The sequence below is a fragment of the Erpetoichthys calabaricus genome, chromosome 2, assembly GCF_900747795.2.
Source record: "Erpetoichthys calabaricus chromosome 2, fErpCal1.3, whole genome shotgun sequence".
Lineage (NCBI taxonomy): Eukaryota > Metazoa > Chordata > Cladistia > Polypteriformes > Polypteridae > Erpetoichthys > Erpetoichthys calabaricus.
In genome coordinates this window covers 288,173,647-288,191,200 of record NC_041395.2, presented here as the reverse complement: position 1 = coordinate 288,191,200, position 17,554 = coordinate 288,173,647, and positions in this window count along the sequence as shown.

The following is a 17,554-nucleotide window of genomic DNA, read 5'->3' as shown; positions in this document are numbered from 1 at the left end:
CCGCATTGCCGGCAGTAAGTCGAACCCGTTTCCAGTGAGAGTTGGACTCAGCCAGGGCTGCCCTTTGTCACCGATTCTGTTCATAACTTTTATGGACAGAATTTCTAGGCGCAGCCAGGGTGTTGAGGGGGTCTGGCTTGGTGGACTCAGGATTGGGTCACTGCTTTTTGCAGATGATGTTGTCCTGTTTGCTTCATCAGGCCGTGATCTTCAGCTCTCCCTGGATCGGTTCGCAGCCGAGTGTGAAGCGGCTGGGATGGGAATCAGCACCTCCAAATCCGAGACCATGGTCCTCAGCCGGAAAAGGGTGGAGTGCCCTCTCAGGGTTGGGAGCGAGATCCTGCCTCAAGTGGAGGAGTTCAAGTATCTCGGGGTCTTGTTTATGAGTGAGGGAAGAATGGAGCGTGAGATCGACAGGCGGATCGGTGTGGCGTCCGCAGTGATGCGGGCTCTACATTGGTCTGTCGTGGTGAAAAAGGAGCTGAGCCATAAAGCAAAGCTCTCAATTTACCAGTCGATCTATGTTCCTACTCTCACCTATGGTCATGAGCTATGGGTAGTGACCGAAAGAACGAGATCGCGAATACAAGCGGCTGAAATGAGTTTTCTCCGCAGGGTGTCTGGGCTCTCCCTTAAAGATAGGGTGAGAAGCTCAGTCATCCGGGAGGCGCTCAGAGTAGAGCCGCTGCTCCTCCACATCGAGAGGAGTCAGATGAGGTGAGTCGGGCATCTGATCAGGATGCCTCCTGGACGCCTCCCTGGTGAGGTGTTCCGGGCACGTCCAACCGGGAGGAGGCCCCGGGGAAGACCCAGGACACGCTGGAGGGACTATGGCTCCCGGCTGGCTTGGGAACGCCTTGGGATTCCCCGAAGAGCTAGAAGAAGTGGCCGGGGAGAGGGAAGTCTGGGCATCTATGCTCAAGCTGCTGCCCCCACGATCCGACCTCGGATAAGCGGAAGAGGATGGATGGATGGATGGATATTAAAAATAGCAGCAGCCCTAGCACTGACCCCTGTGGAACACCACTCTTAACATTGGCCAGTTCTGATGAGGTTCCTCGCACCATCACCCTCTGCTTCCTGTGTCTGAGCCAATTCTGCACCCATCTACAAACATCACCCTGAACTCCCACCTCTTTTAATTTGATGCCCAATCTCTCATGTGGCACCTTATCAAATGCTTTCTGAAAGTCCAGATAAATAATATCATTTGCTCCACTTTGATCGTATCCTTTTGTTGCCTCCACATAGAATTCCAGTATGTTAATAAAACACGACCTCCCTCTTCTGAACCCATGCTGACTGCTTAGAATAACTCCTGTCCTTGCCAGGTGTTGCTCAATCTTATCCTTAATAATTCCTTCCATTAATTTTCCTGTGATGCATGTTAAGCTTACTGGCCTATGATTGCTTGGATCTGCCCTGTCACCCTTTTTATATAATGGGATGATATTTGCCATTTTCCAGTCCTTCGGAATCTCTCCAGTGCACAGTGACTTCCTAAAAATATGCATCAAGGGTTTATATATGTACTCGCTATCCTCCTTAAGAACACGAGGATAAATTTTATCTGGTCTTGGTGATTTGTTCGATTTCAGCTTATTTAATCTGAGCAGTACTTCTCCTTCTACAATTTCCAAATCCCTCAGTACCTCCTTAGTAGTCACGTTTACCTCTGGGAGGTTATCCACTTGCTTACTTGTAAACACTTCAGAAAAATGTAAGTTTAAGGCATCTGCTATTTAACAGTCTGTATCTTTAAATTCCCCTTTACTATTTCTGATGCACTTGACCTCCTCCTTGACTGTTCTTTTACTACTAAAATACTGAAAGAATCTCTTAGGGTCTTCTTTCACCTTATCTGCTATATTCCTCTCCAACTGTCTTTTAGCCTTCCTGATATCCTTCTTAATGGTTGCCCTCATGTTCTCATACGCTCTACAATTCACTTTGAAGTCATTAGTCTTATATGCCTTATAAAGCAGTTTTTTTGCTTTGCAACTTCTTTTTTAAATCTTTATTAATCCACTGTGGAGTTTTTTTTTAGTTTCCTATTAATTCCAAATTTAGGTATGTATTTGTCTTGCATTACATGTAAAACATTTTTAAACCTGTTCCATTGCTCCTCGACTGTCTCCACACTTAATATCTTATCCCAGTGTATCCTACTTAGACTTTGTCGCATCTGCTCAAAATTAGCCCTACCAAAGTTCAACTTAACAATTTTAGTCTTTGCATCTGCACTCTTACAAAATACTGAGAATTGTATTACATTATGGTCACTTGACCCTAGTGGTTCAATCACCTCTACACCCTCAATTCTATCCTGATTATTACAAAATACTAAATCCAGACAGGCTTCACCCCGTGTTGGTGCTTTAACATGCTGTGTTAAAAAACAGTCACTGATTACTTCTAAAAACTCCTGCTCTTGTACTCCGCCATCTGTAAGGTTATCCCAGTTAATATTTGGATAATTAAAGTCCCCCATGACTATAATATCTCCCTGTAAACTTGCCTTTTTGATATTACTAAAAAGATGTGTGTTGAAATTACTGTCTGAATTGGATGGTCTATAACACACTCCTAAAATAAGACCTCTTTCCCTAATACTTTCCAGGCGAAGCCACATGTCCTCACTACGATGGGGCTCATCATCCAACTGAAGAAGACTTACATTTAAATCCTGCTTGGCATAAGCAGCAACCCCATCTCCTTTTCTGTTCTGTCTGTCCTTCCTAAAAAATGTGTATCCCTCTATGTTACACTCATCCCCATCTTTGTTATTTAGCCAGGTTTCTGTTATTGCTATAATAGGCAATAACAAATTTGACTGAAGAGATCTAAGATATGAAAACTCTTGATCTTTAGTTCATGATTAAAACCTTTAACATTCCACCTTATAACCTTTAACAAATGACAAATTTTATAAGATTTCTTTAATCCTGAGTTCATCTTCAGATCATTGGAAGAAAAGCAACCTCTCTTGAAATTTTTCTTTACTTTCAGCAAGAGTCCATATTTCTCACTGCTGAGTCCTGTCACTACTATTTTTGATCAGTATAAACCACAGAATAACAATGTAGACATAGAATAAGATGTAAATGGTGTGCTCTCTCTTCCTCACTCCTTCCTTCTAGCCCTTCAGATTCAAAGACAAGATCATACACTTCAAAGTCCCTACTGTCCCACATGCCATGAAGTGTGGCATATTGAGGTTTCTATCAACAATGGCAGCTAACAAGTATTTAAAGGTAACAATAGACACTATTACCAAAAATATCCCCAACAAGACAGTCAAAGAATAGCAATAAACAATTAAACTATAAATAAAGAAAAAAGAAAAATATAAGTTAAAAACAGACAAATTGACTAGACAGTGGCTTATTACTTAGATTTGTGCTAAGATGCATTTCACTTATCCATCCATCCATTGTCCAACCCGCTGAATCCGAACAGAGGGTCACGGGGGTCTGCTGGAGCCAATCCCAGCCAACACAGGGCACAAGGCAGGAACCAATCCCGGGCAGGGTGCCAACCCACCTCAATGCATTTCACTTATACATATTCAAATTATAGCTTTCATTTTTTTTCTTTCCTTCCTTCTTCCCATTCTCCTTTCTTTAAAAGAATTAGAAAGAGCAAAGAGATACAAGAAAAAATTACAAGATATAATAAGTATTATTGTTAAAAATAATGTCAATAAATGTGCGTGGTACAGTGGCATAAAAAAGACATAAAAGAAATTGGTTGAAACCTAGTACAGCGTTAAATAAGGAGAAGATGAGAAAAGTAGTAATAGTACACAGAAAAGATAAAAATAATAAAGGGAGGAATGTAACAGCAAATAAGTAAATTATTGAAATATATCAAATTATGGGCACTTGCTATGTACGGTTTATACAATGTGTGTTATACATGTACTTAATGACATATGTATAATACATCATAATACATGTATATGATGAGATTTTTGAGACCCCAGCACCCAGTAAGTGCCTGACAAACCCCCAACTGCACTGTGTGCTGAAACAGGCAGGAATCGGTTGTCCACTGCCGGTTCAACTGCAAGTTCACAAGCTCACCACGTAACGTGTCTGTCACCTGATGGTTGATGTGGGGATCATTTAAAACCGGCCATTGACCTTGAGAGACTGGATGATTATGATTTCCTGAAGCAGGAAATTCTTCTTCAGATAGGTATGAGCTCTTTGGCCAGGGGGCACAAGTTCTGGCTGAGGCAAATCAATCCTGATTGCCCTATGTAGGGACAGGAGCAGGACTTAGTAGACATTATTCAAAGCTGGTTCCGTAGAGACACCTTTGAGCACATTGTATTGATGTCGCATTGTCTGGGATAAGTGACATCCTCTGTGATGAGATACTCCGGATCGATATCAAAACTCTATTGTATTTGACCCACAGATTGGATGGGGCTCAAGCCACTTGGAGGCAGAGAGGCTACCCTTTTAATGGATCCTACTCCTGTACAATTGTCACAACCCTCTGAACAGCACCCTGCACAGAAGATGCCGTCAAGGAAATTCTGCACTCAAGTGCACTCAAGCTCTTAAATTTGAATGGCCAAAACGTGAGTGTAGGTGGAGAGCAACAAAGCTACAGTTCTTCTGAACTGTGTGGACAAACAGCGTTAAAAGTGATAAAAAGACTCTCATTAGTAGATCAAGAGATAACAATAGAAATAATGCTCATGTAGTAATAAATGAGAATTCTGAACTGCAATGCATTAGCAGTGCAGATTTTATGAACTTCTATAATGATAAAATTGACAATACAAAATTCCATCCATCCATTTCCCAACCCGCCGAATACGAACACAGGGTCACGGGGGTCTGCTGGAGCCAATCCCAGCCAACACAGGGCACAAGGCAGGAACCAATCCAGGGCAGGGCGCCAACCCACCGCAATTGGAATGTAAACCCACCGCAATTCCAAATTTCATAGTCACATTGCAATGTAAATATTGCATTGTCGATCTCATTTCTCTTTGCACACACTGCTTTATAATTTTAACTTGAAAATAGAAAAGGAAGTCATAAGTTTAATTTCAAAAAATGGAACCAGTGAACAGTTCCCCAAAAAACTAGTGAAAAGTTCAATGGCTGTTCTGGAAGCACCAGTGTTAGCATTATCAATAGTTCATTACTGACTGGTGCAGTTCCTAACACATTGAAAGTGTCCTTTAAAAGATTCCTATTGTTCATCTGTGTATGTTAATATGTTTAGAATTTACTACTAGGGAACTTATAAGGTGTTGAAGAAAAGAAGTAGAATGATAAGAAAAATAGCACCACCTACGGCCTGCTGTATATAAACTACTATGAACAAACAATTACTTTAATCATTTCTTTGCACAGCTCAATCATGCAGGGGACAACACTGTATGCTGCAGTTATTTTCTTTCATTAGATAATGTAAAATAGAATACTTGTTCTTTGTTATATTCTTCGTTCAAGTTATATTGCCACTTTTAAAAATAAATATAATTTAAAATGTTATAACTTTGCTTCTCACTGAAGGGTGTGTGACACACAGAGATTTACACCCATTCACTACCAGTCACTCATTTCTAGGTGACTTCATTGTTCCCTGTATGATTGTGGAAGTTTCTCAGTAAGTCTATTAACTCAACTATAAGTTCCCTGTCCTGTATTATGTTTGCTATTAAATATTTTAAAAAACTGAAGGCCAGATATTAGTTCTTAACTTTGTATGCACAAATAAGAATTTTTCCAATCTGCAATTCAAAATCATGTTAATGAGACATTCTTTTCTACCATTATAAGAGTCATAGATAGAACACGCTGTATCACATTTTCTGGTTCCCAAGTCAATTCTCCAGATAAATAAAATATTTTGTCAGTATTTTACTAGCTTCCACACACCAATACTAGCTACTTCCCCACCATTTAATTCAATATTTTACACCCTAAAAGCCAGTTTCCATTGCTAAAGCCTGATCCATTTGGCTCAGTCCTACCCATACAAGTGGGTCACCCAGATGTTGGTAAAAATCATTAAGTGCAAAGGAGAGTATGTCCCAGTATCCATGTTCTGGGTAAGTTTTTATTGGATTTCAAATAAAATGAGATGAGAGATACTATCAGAAATTTATTGGTTTATTTTATTTATTTGGCTTCATAAACCCCCCCAGTAGTGTGGTGTAGTGGTTAGAGGTTGTGGGTTGAAATCCTGCTACTGACACTGTGTGGCCATGAGCAAGTCACTTGACCTGCCATGCTTCAATTGGAAAACCAAAAGTAGGGATGGGGTTTGATTTGTTTAGAACGTTTTGTTTTTGTTTTTTTTTTGTAAAACTTGAGTTATACAATACAGTACAATTTATTTTTGTATAGTCCAAAATCACACAAGAAGTACCGCAATGGGCTTTAACAGGCCCTGCCTCTTGACAGCCCCCCAGCCTTGACTCCCTAAGAAGATAAGGAAAAACTCAAAAAAAAAAAACCTTGTTGGGAAAAAATGGAAGACACCTCAGGAAAGGCAGTTCAAAGAGAGACCCTCTTTCCAGATAGGTTGGGCGTGCAGTGGGTGTCAAAAGAAGGGGGTCAATACAATACAATACAATACAATACAATACAATACAATACAATAAACAGAACAGAACAAATCCTCAATACAGTATAAAAATACAAATTTTAGAAGTACGGAGCAGAATTTAACAGTAGATGATATCACATAATATGATTTGGATTTGTTTAGAGTCCTGGAGACCTCAGCCATCAAGCTGCCTCCCCCATTTGGCCATTCCACAGCTGAAACAGTGCTGGACCAGCCAATCCGATGAAAGGACCTGTCTTTCCCATGATTCCTGCGATCCTCCATCAGAGATGACTTTACCTTAGGCAGGCAAAACAACTTGGCAGGTGGGCCGTGGCACCAAGTGCCACATTTGAGTACCGAGAAGGGAAACAGAATAGGTGAGGGTTAGTATCCAATTATAACTATCATGTTATTTATGTTTTAGTGCTAATGACTAACAACAGAGATACAGAATGTATAGTTAATCAGCAGCTCTAGTCAGTTATGTGTACAGAATGTTATTTGATTTTAATAAAATCTATAAACTTAAAAAAAAAGGAAAACTGAAAGAGAATGTGACCAATTGTAGCATAAATGTTGTAAGTCACCTTGGATAGAGCTGTTAGCCAAATAAGTAAAATAAATAAACTTGCCAAGGGAACCCAGACCGTGAGAGTCTTCCAACAACATAACTCTGGGACACCCAATGCCCTCAGTCTATAAAAATGAAATTCTACTTCACCATTTCACCAACTTTACTTACTAAAATTGTAGGTAATGTTTTCACTTATGCCCACCCAGGGACACCAAATAAATATACATAGGAAACAGTGTTAGGATGTGAGAAAAAGAATGGATTGATTGGTGTTAATCAATCATTTAATTATCAGTTTTGACTTTGGCAATACCAATAATTAAATAATTTGATAAGGCTCCCACTTCTTTCTTCTTACCATTCCTTGTATAGGCAGTCTCCAGTTATTAGAGTTATATCAAGGTAACTGATGCACACTTGCTTTTAGAAACAGAATAAAACACAAGATTATAGAAATATGATAACTGCTGTCACACACGTGCGCTTAGGAGGCAATCAAAGGGCCCAGAGATGAATGAATGGTTATCAGATGGGGGGTTATATGATGGTATTAATGCCTCTTTTTCTGACCTTACAGAAATAAAGAAGACAAATAATGAAACAAATACCCTCACAAAATGTATTTCAAAACCAACAATACTTCCGGCTCCAGTTTACCACATCCCTTCCGGTCCCCCAGTGATGACGTCACCACCAACCACCATTGATGACGTCACTTCCAGTCCCCCAGTGATGAAGTCACCACCGACCATCGTTGATGACATCACTTCCTGCTTTAATCATTTCCTGTAGCCATTTTGATTAATTTGTACTATATAAAGGACGGCAGAAACAAGCACTGTCGTCGAATGTCTGATATAATTTACTTTATCATCTTGACCAGCAAAAATTATTACAAGGGGCTAATCCCCAAACCTTTATGCTTTGTTTGTGAGCTTAATTTCATCACACTGCGTATACTGTATATTGACATTGTGGTACCCGGATGGGGGTGGTACCCAGCTGGGACGCCCAAGAAGACCGGAGGAGGGCTTGTGCCTCCTCCAGACCACGAGGGGGCGAACGCCCTGGTTCCTTTGGGGGCCATGGCTATGGAGCTGGGAAGCTCAACCCTGTAGGAGCCCGAGGTCACCGCCTAGGGGTACCCCAATACCTGGAGGACCCTGGACCTCAGCACTTCCGCCACACCCGGAAGTGCTGGGGGAAAGACAAGCAGGGACACCCGGAGTGCTTCCGGGAATGCAGCCGGCACTTCCGCCACACTGGTGCGTGTCGGTGGGAGATTGCCGGAACACACCTGGAGCACATCCGGGTGCTTATTAAAAGGGCCGCCTCCCTTCATACAATGACTTGAGTCGGGAGAGAAGAGAGGACGAGGTCTCTGGAGGAGAGAAGGAGGCAGCCTGAAGAAGATAAGGCATTGTGTGTTGGCCAGAACTTTGGGGTATTGGGGTTAGTGAGCGAAGTGTAATAATGGAAGACCACAATAAACGTGTGTGGGGTAATTTAAACGTGTCTGCCTGTCTGTGTCCGGGTCATATTCCACAACATAGAAGTCCGCAAGCCAGATAAGAGAGACAATCATATAACAGAGAGGAGGCTGGCTGTTTACTGGCTAGAGAGAGTTCTACTTTATCTTGACACAGATAAACAAATTCATGATACCAAGTCCTTAAGGATGGTGCCCAGTGTTGTGTCAAGTTATTGCCTTTTGTTGCTCTTGGTTCATCTGGAGCACTCTGCTTATGTTGGAGGGCACTCTTATTTTTCGTTACATGGTCCTTTGTCCATGGTGGGATGTGATACTTCATTTTTCAGGTTGCTGTTAGGCTCTTTGCTGTACTAATGTAAGCATTACTATTTCTAGGACAAGAATGTAGATACTGATGTTTCTTTCTTGAGGTAATACTGCTTTTCTGCCTTCTCAGGTAGGGCTCAGTAACTGGCACAGAGCTTGGCTTGGCAGATTTGATCTTAGAGCTCGTTCAGTGTGTCGGGCTCCAAGACTCAATGGAGGGGAACTTCCAAGCAAAAGAAAGCTTGTGAGTTTTTTGCTCCATAGACAGTGGGAGGTGTCTTACCCCAAAGAGAGTGGCTTGTCAGCTTCCAACAGCAACAGCAACAGCAACATTTATTTGTATAGTACATGTAATCTGGGTAGATTTTGGAAAATTGCAGAATGTAAATTGTTTTAATAAAGCTATTTCAATAACACAGAAAAAGACTGGTAGAATAGAAGTAAAGCTAAACAGCATTGGAAGGGTGTAAAGCCTAGCTTGATATCTGCTAGTACCCTCTCATTGGTTTATCCACAGACTCTTTAGGATAGTTACAGAGATGGTATTGGTGGAATAAAAAATGAGAGAGAAGAGAAGGGAAAAAGGGGTGCAGGAGAGAGAGGCAGCCATGCTGACTTAATGAGAAAAAGCCCTGGAAGAACATGGAAGCAAAAGGGACTAGAAAGGAAAACAAAACGTTAGCAGAATGCTAAAAAAACAACAAAGGGGAGAAAGGGAAAGCTTTAGTGAAATGCTAAAAAAAAGAGAAGAAAAAACACAAAACATTTTAAAAACTGGAATAAAAAAACAAAATCTGCAGGGGTTCCAATGCCAAATGACTGCCCAGCCCCAACCTAAAATAAATGTTCTTATGTAGTTCTTTATTGTTTTCTAAGCGTTGACTTGAAGAATTCAATGCAGTGGGCCTTTGTGTCAAGTTGGGGTATCCGCCTTCATTCAAACATCACAGGCGGCTAGCTGCACAGGACTTTGATCAGTTCAGTTCACAAACAGAACAGACTGTCAACTTTCAGCTTCCCCAAAGAGAACAGGGGGGGTATTTTTCGTACGTGGATTAGTCGTTTAGCCGGATGTAATTGTTGATAATTTGGCCTGATCCTGGATCTGTTGGTTTTTCGAAACTCTTGCTGGAAGTGTTGTCATAGCAACATATCCAAATCCTCAAACCTGCTCGGAGCAGGTTTGTTCTGTGTAAACAAGGATTAGTTTACACACGTGATCAGTGACGGCACGTGGAAATCATCCAGTCATGGCTTCGCTGTTCATGAATGAGCGACCAATTGATATTGGTGCATAAATTATACAAAGAGAATTTCATATAGAGAGGGTTTCGCACGATCGGCAAGATCCTTTATTGCTCCCGGAGGAAATTCTGTACTAAAGATACCGCTTTAGCCGAGGGGGAATATTGCACCTCAAAGATTTATTAGCTCCGTATATTCAAAGTCAAACTCTGCGAAGTCGGGCTCTCACAACCACACAGACAGTATGCATTGCTTTGAGGTTTCTTGCAAGCGGCACTTTTTTATATACTGTAGGCGATGCGGAAAATCTATCTAAAAGTGCAGTTTGCCTGGCAATTTGTAAAGTCTGTTTGGCTCTGAATCATTTCCTTCGGGTTTTCATTGTGTTTCCTGGACACCTGCGTGTGCAGACAATAAAAGAGGCGTATCATGCCATTGCAGGTAGGTAATACACAGGCTAAAACACCCACAGTTCCATAAAGAATCCCACAATCAGCCTAACATTCTCATTACTAGGATTTCCAAATGTGATTGGGGCACATGAGACTGATCAGAGTGGAGTTTGATCAAACATTATTTGGAAAATGTACTTCTCCAAGGGCGGCACGGTGGCACAGTGGGTAGCGCTGCTGCCTCGCAGTTGGGTGATCTGGGGACCTGGGTTCGATTCCCGGGTCCTCCCTGCGTGGAGTTTGCATGTTCTCCCCGTGTCTGCGTGGGTTTCCTCCGGGGGCTCCGGTTTCCTCCCACAGTCCAAAGACATGCGGGTTAGGTGGATTGGCGATTCTACATTGGCCCTAGTGTGTGCTTGGTGTGTGGGTGTGTTTGTGTGTGTCCTGCGGTGGGTTGGCACCCTGCCCAGGATTGTTTCCTGCCTTGTGCCCTGTGTTGGCTGGGATTGGCTCCAGCAGACCCCCGTGACCCTGTGTTCGGATTCAGCGGGTTGGAAAATGGATGGATGGATGTACTTCTCCTCCTGATGAATAATCAGACACAGTGTCTTCATCAAATATTTGACCTTCGTCAATATCTCGTTGGTCAGACACAGGTTCAAGGGATATGACATTCCCTGCAACTGACCCAACAAAAAAGAGGGCTATATGGAACATACCTATAGCACACATGGAGGACAAATATATGCAATGACCATCCTTTACCTGAAATGGAGTGACCACTGCATCCTGCCACTGGTTCTGAGGAGGAGCTTCCCCCTGGAATGCCCTCAGAAACAGGACGATGGGCATTTTGCTGGAGAGCCAACTCTTCTGCAGGGGTTAGGTCTGGACCGCGTGGACCTCCAGCTGTTTTTTGCTTGTCTGCCTCCTTATTACCTTTAAAATTAATGTTTTTTTATATTATATATGATTCTTTATGTCAACAATTCTTTAAATAGTTATATACCAATATTTACCAGTTTGAAGTATATTCTTGTACTTCACTTTAACCTGTTCCCACGTTCTCCTTCTGCTCACGTTTGATCTGGAATTATGACATATTAAATAATAATTAATCTGACACATAGGAAATGAAACGCTGCATTCAGTAAGTACAATGCACACTACTTAGCGTTTAATTTGACGGCCACTTTTTGCCAGCCGTCTTTTCTGGTCTGGGCTGCTTTTGCAGTGTTACCCCTTGTGCATATTAAATCTTGAAATTCTTCATGTCATTCGAATAAAAGGTCTTGCGCCACATGTGTGAAAAAAAAATGTGCCTGTTCTTTCGTCATTTTGTTACAGCCTATCAAAGACTTGCTGATCATGTTTTCTAGACTCAATATACTGTATATGGGCTTTTCACTCAGTGCGGGTGCGCGCATTCATCTTGTATGATTAGATCCAGCTCGACTAATCTAATACAATGCATTTGAAAAACCGACCTATCCCAGATGAGTGTCACCAGCATTATCTTATCCAAGATGAGGCACCTGATCTTGGATGATTTAAGCAACGTACGGAAAATTCCCCCCAGATCATCTGCTTTCAGCTAACACAAAGAGCCGGAGGAGATGAATGCAGATAGTTTTGAAGGAATGTGTTACCTCTGGTAATCTCATTCAATTCCACTCTGGTTACAGATCCAGGGCCTGCTTATTGGCTCATTGCTTTGTCCATCACATAGTTCAATTTTTGGTTAGAAAGATAAACTGAATGTCCATCTGGGTGCCTTCTTGTCTGAAAGAATCTCTTCAGAGGTGTGAGCACAACTCTGATTTTCCTCTTTGTTAACAGGGCTGACCGAAGTGTTGGTTTGAGTTACAGTTCAGCCAGTGACTCATGAATGCAGGCACTTGGGGGGGGATATCAGCTGTCTTAACAGGCCTTGTGTGCCACTACATTCCTTGCAGAATGGGCAATACCCACTTTGTCCTACACGATTGTACTAGTATATTTGCTGAATTTATACAAATTATGTTATTTAGCTATTATTATTATTATTATGAAAGAACACTTAATGTTCTATGTATTTATTAATAGAGTCCTTGTATTTTTGTCAACTTTAATCAGCCTACGTCTTCACTTTCATTATGATTATTGTGCACCACAGAAACTTAATAAACAGCTATCTTTATTCAGTAATGTACAATAAAGGAGGATTACAATAGGAAAACATTACAATATACTATGTAGCTTTCGGCTCTACTTGGGCCTTACTTAGATTACGTTTTATCTGCCTTAGATACTATGTGTCACAGGAGGACAGTTTCACTGTTTTTTCCTTTCACCTCCTTAATTACTTTAGAAATGTCTCAGCCTCCCACTCTCACTGTCTGTTCCTAATTTGAAGTGGCTACTTACACAACTGCATGGCATTACTAAATGGTCTTAAAAGCCATAGTCCACTTTTAAAACAGTGGTAAATGTCCTCTGATGAATCTTCAGTCAATGATACTAAGAAGAACATTACAGCAGTTTTAACAAGAATAGGCCATTCCAGCCAGCATTGTTATTCGCCTAACATTTGTAAAAGTGTGTCAAACTGCAGTTTCATTTCAGATATGTGCTCTTCTTTTGGGTAGTTGCCAGTTCGGATATGTGCACTTTGCTGTTGATGTTCTTTTTTATTTTGAGGAATATCAGTTAAATAATATCATGCAGAAATCACCAGAAAACTGCAACAACACTCAAAGACTGCAGCAAAAAACAGTTAATAATCAGTTGTACTGATACAGCAAAATGGCAGTTCAAAGTAAGCACCAGAGACCAGGAAATGAAAGAGAAAACACTGTCTGAAAACCAACAAAAGGTCAGAAGCCAAGAGATCGATACCAGCCTGCTACCAAAGCCCTAAACGCTAAGCAGAAATCAAAGTCAAAACATAAACACAACAAAACTCTTTTCCCTGAATCATCCAAGCTCTAAATCACTCACAAAGTTCTTGCTATAACATCTACAAACCTGGACTTCAAAACTAGCTTTCTTCCCTCTAAATACCAACGGTCTGGTGGCATCACATGGCAGACTTTTGGTCAACAAGCAATGGGGCACTGTAACACAAAAACAGAAAAAAACGCCTTTACAAAAATATCATGACAAATACATTATATTTTACAAACTGTTCTAATGCAAAGAAAAATGTCATTTGAACAATGATTTGCATAATTTATCTTTATTGTGCATGTCTAATTTTTTTAGATTATTTTACCTTCTGAGCATCTCAGGCCAATGATGTCATAATAGAGATGTAATAAACTACTCTGGACACCAGTGTTCTCATGTCATTTGCACTGCCATCCCTACCATTTGCAAACGTTTTTTTTTTAAAGGTAATGTGCTACAAGGATTAAACAAGACCTCTACATCATGGAGCATGGTCACACAGCCACGTATGCTGTCACCAGGATTTTCTCATATGATGTGCCAGACATGGTAACCTAGGCTTGCAAATTTCATCTGACATTTTCCTCCCTTATAAATCTGTTGCAGCACAATAGTAAGACTGTCAATTCTGCTGATCATTTATTATAGGCCAGTAATTTTGATACCTTTTCTTGCTAGATTTCATAGTATATATATTTTTTAAAAATTGTGCCTGAGCTTTTTGTCATGTTAATTTATTTTAATTTTTAGTACCTTTTTGATTCTTCTGTCTCTTTGTTTTTGTTTAAACCAGTTTTGCCTTTCACTTTCCCAGCTATGAGGTTTGCTCTTTAGGAGCTAGTCAATGACAGGCAGGAAATTATGTTTGCCAAGTAGGTGCAGGTGAGGTAAACAAAGCAAATCACAACGGATTTGATCAATAAATCTTTACAGTTTACTTCTTTTTTCAGACTAGATATATGCCGGTCTGTTTTATTTAACACCATTTATTATTTTATTTGAACTGTCTCACTCATAATTTTTAATGTAGTTCTATATTTGGACATTTGCTCAAAAAGATAGAGGACACCTTAAATAGATAACAAAAATATTGTAGCTCTTATTTGGACAACGTAATAAGAACAACAACAACAAAAATAATAATAATAATAATAAAAATAATGATAAAAAATAATAATAATAACTTGATAATACAATATAAATATAAAATTATAATGTTTAAAAACACTGATGGATGGCTGGCTGGATGGATGGATGGATGGATAGTGCAGTCTGTAGATTAGTGCAAAAGGGGCTCTTTGTAGCTTTAGCACTTGTAGACAATTTGAGTATATAATGAGTTAACTAATTAAACTTGCTATGTAATCAGTCACATCCTTAAGAGTTAGAAGGTGAATCACCCCTCAGTACCAGCAATGACAATGGCAAATGTCCTGAGAAGTGTGCAATTCAATTTGGAAATGCCATTTATGGCAACACCATCCGAGAAGCCAAGTCACAGGTGTAAACGCTCTTTTGCAGGTGGGCATGATCCCCTTTGGACTATCTCAGTAATCAACAACTGTCCAAGGGTGAAGTAATAATCTTTCTTGGTCTGGCGCAAGATGAATTGAAAGGAGAAACCAATTGGAACAATATTCCACACTGACACATCCAGCTACAGTCAGGGGTGTCCAAGTATCATTTGAAAATTTTCACATTCAGAAGGGTCTTCAACTCCAAACCCTCATGAATGTCATGGGGTCACTGCATTAGAGAATTCACTCCACCACTTCCTTTTTCTGGAACTTTTTATAATGACTCAATTATATGATTCTGATTTGGTTCAGCTTGTCAAATACAGGTCTGTGATAGTTCTGCTGCTTCCAGTAATATTCCTTATTTCCAGCTGTAGCAATTGCAGAGAAACAGGTAGCATTGCTAAAACTTTGAGTAAGATTGGTCTCAGTCTCTGACAATCAACTGCCACAGTTCTCAGAAAGTTTCTGCCCAACTAGCAAACACTAACAGTGGATTTACCTGGAAGTATAAATTCATTTCACACACTTTAATAAAATTATATTTACCTCAGCAGCGCCAAAATGATAATGTTCCTAACATACTGAAGGAGATAGGTGTGCAATACATAATAAAAGAACCATTAAATCTCAGTAAAATGCCTACATTTCACATTTGCAGCATCGGCAATATGGTCTGGTGTCATAGCCTGGCACTGCTCAGATCCAATCTTTAAACTGGTCTTCCTGTTCCCAGTGCTCTCACTTCCTCATAGTGTGACAAGTGAATTGTGGTATACTGTTAAAGTACAATGGCTGTTATTATGAATATAAATATGAACACTCGCTTCTCATCTAGAGATGCCAAAGTCGCATGTATTGTATGCAGCAAGTCAAGCTTTTTCGGAGAATGTTTCAGAATGCCAAAGAAGCATAGCTGAAAGCCCTAAATCAACAGTAAGGACCATTAGTGGTGAGTTGGGGAGATTATTCACATCATCTTGATTAGCTTATTTTAACTGTTATTGAAATAGCTTAATATACCACATATTTTTACAAACTAGCCTTAAAATCCATCACTCACTGAAGCCAATTTTTTCTCAAGAACAGCCATCAAAAAGCCCAATTCTGTGGGAAAGCCACGGATCTGGCAATCCTACATCCAGCATAGAATCGACTGCTTACCTTTAAATGAGTATCACAAAAATGCTTGCTTTTTCCTTGTGTGCACCTCCTACTTACCATCATGTGTGGCTGGTCAGCACAAATGTAATTCATTTAGATACATAAATATGTCTCCTTTGGTTTGTTACAAAAATGTATAAAATCTGACTATGTCATGTTAATTTTCTTCTAAAATGAAATTGCATGAAGTGCTGGAATGAAAAAGAAATTCTCATCTAAGCAGTAATTTCTCATTACGCCTCCATAGTTGGTCTGTTTCACCCACACAGACATAAGCTGGAAAAAGCACGATATCTAGAAGAGCATCATCTGGAGATTCTGTAGCAATCACAATAAAAAATAACCTGGAATTAGCGTCCAACTGCTTGTATATGATTACAGAGCTACATGTTATAAATAGAAGCCAGAGGAAAAATGAAAAAATGACGGAAAAGAGGGAAAAATGGATATAGCAAAAAATGCAGGATGATCCCTTTTTTCTCGTAAAAATGTAAGTTCAGGAATTTTAAGAGGATTTACAGGCTCTCATCTACTGTCCTCTTGATGAAGAATAGGCTTAGGCAACTAACAGCCACAGGGAAGGCCAATAATTCAGAAATTATAAAGAATCTCTGATGGCACAGGGCAAAGATAAGTTGTCCAGATGAGTAAGATGTTACTGTGCTTTGTGTAAAGTGCATGTGGCAGTGTGGGTGGACTCCGTCAGGGGTGACTGATTCACCACAGCGTGCCCAATCACTTTTGACAGCTGCATCGCTGTGTCTGAGGCTTTCCATGTCAGGCTCTGCTCTTAATCACTGAAAAATTGCTCTTATTCATGTAATAACTGGCTTAATGCAAGGTTTGAAAGGACTGTGAGAGGAGCCTCTTTGTTCAGAAATGGCTAGTCTAGAGACACCACTTCAAAAATGTCCTGCCTGGTCACTGTCTAGAGTATGCATGTCCTTTGTGGGTCCTTCAGGGTCCCTTCTAATTGGCCCTGTCAGTGAGTATGTGTATGCTCTCTAATGGCCGTGCGGCCTCTTCAAGTCTGATTGCTGCCTCACATCCAAACCTGCCACAGTGGGGCCTGACCCCTCAGGATGCTCAAATTGATTACGTTGGATTGATAATGGGTGATTTCAAATGATTCTTTGAAAGTTCTGTGATATTAGTACTATATCACACCATCAGCCGCACGGATTCAGCTGAGTCACAGGCCTCAAGGGTAATACTTAAGCATTATTATTTTTCTTGTATATACTATTAACATATTAGTACTATCATTATTGTAGTGTTTAAACTGCATCTAATTAGGCATTTGTATTATTAACAAGTGAAATGATATATAAATAAATTATAATAAATGTTTTTT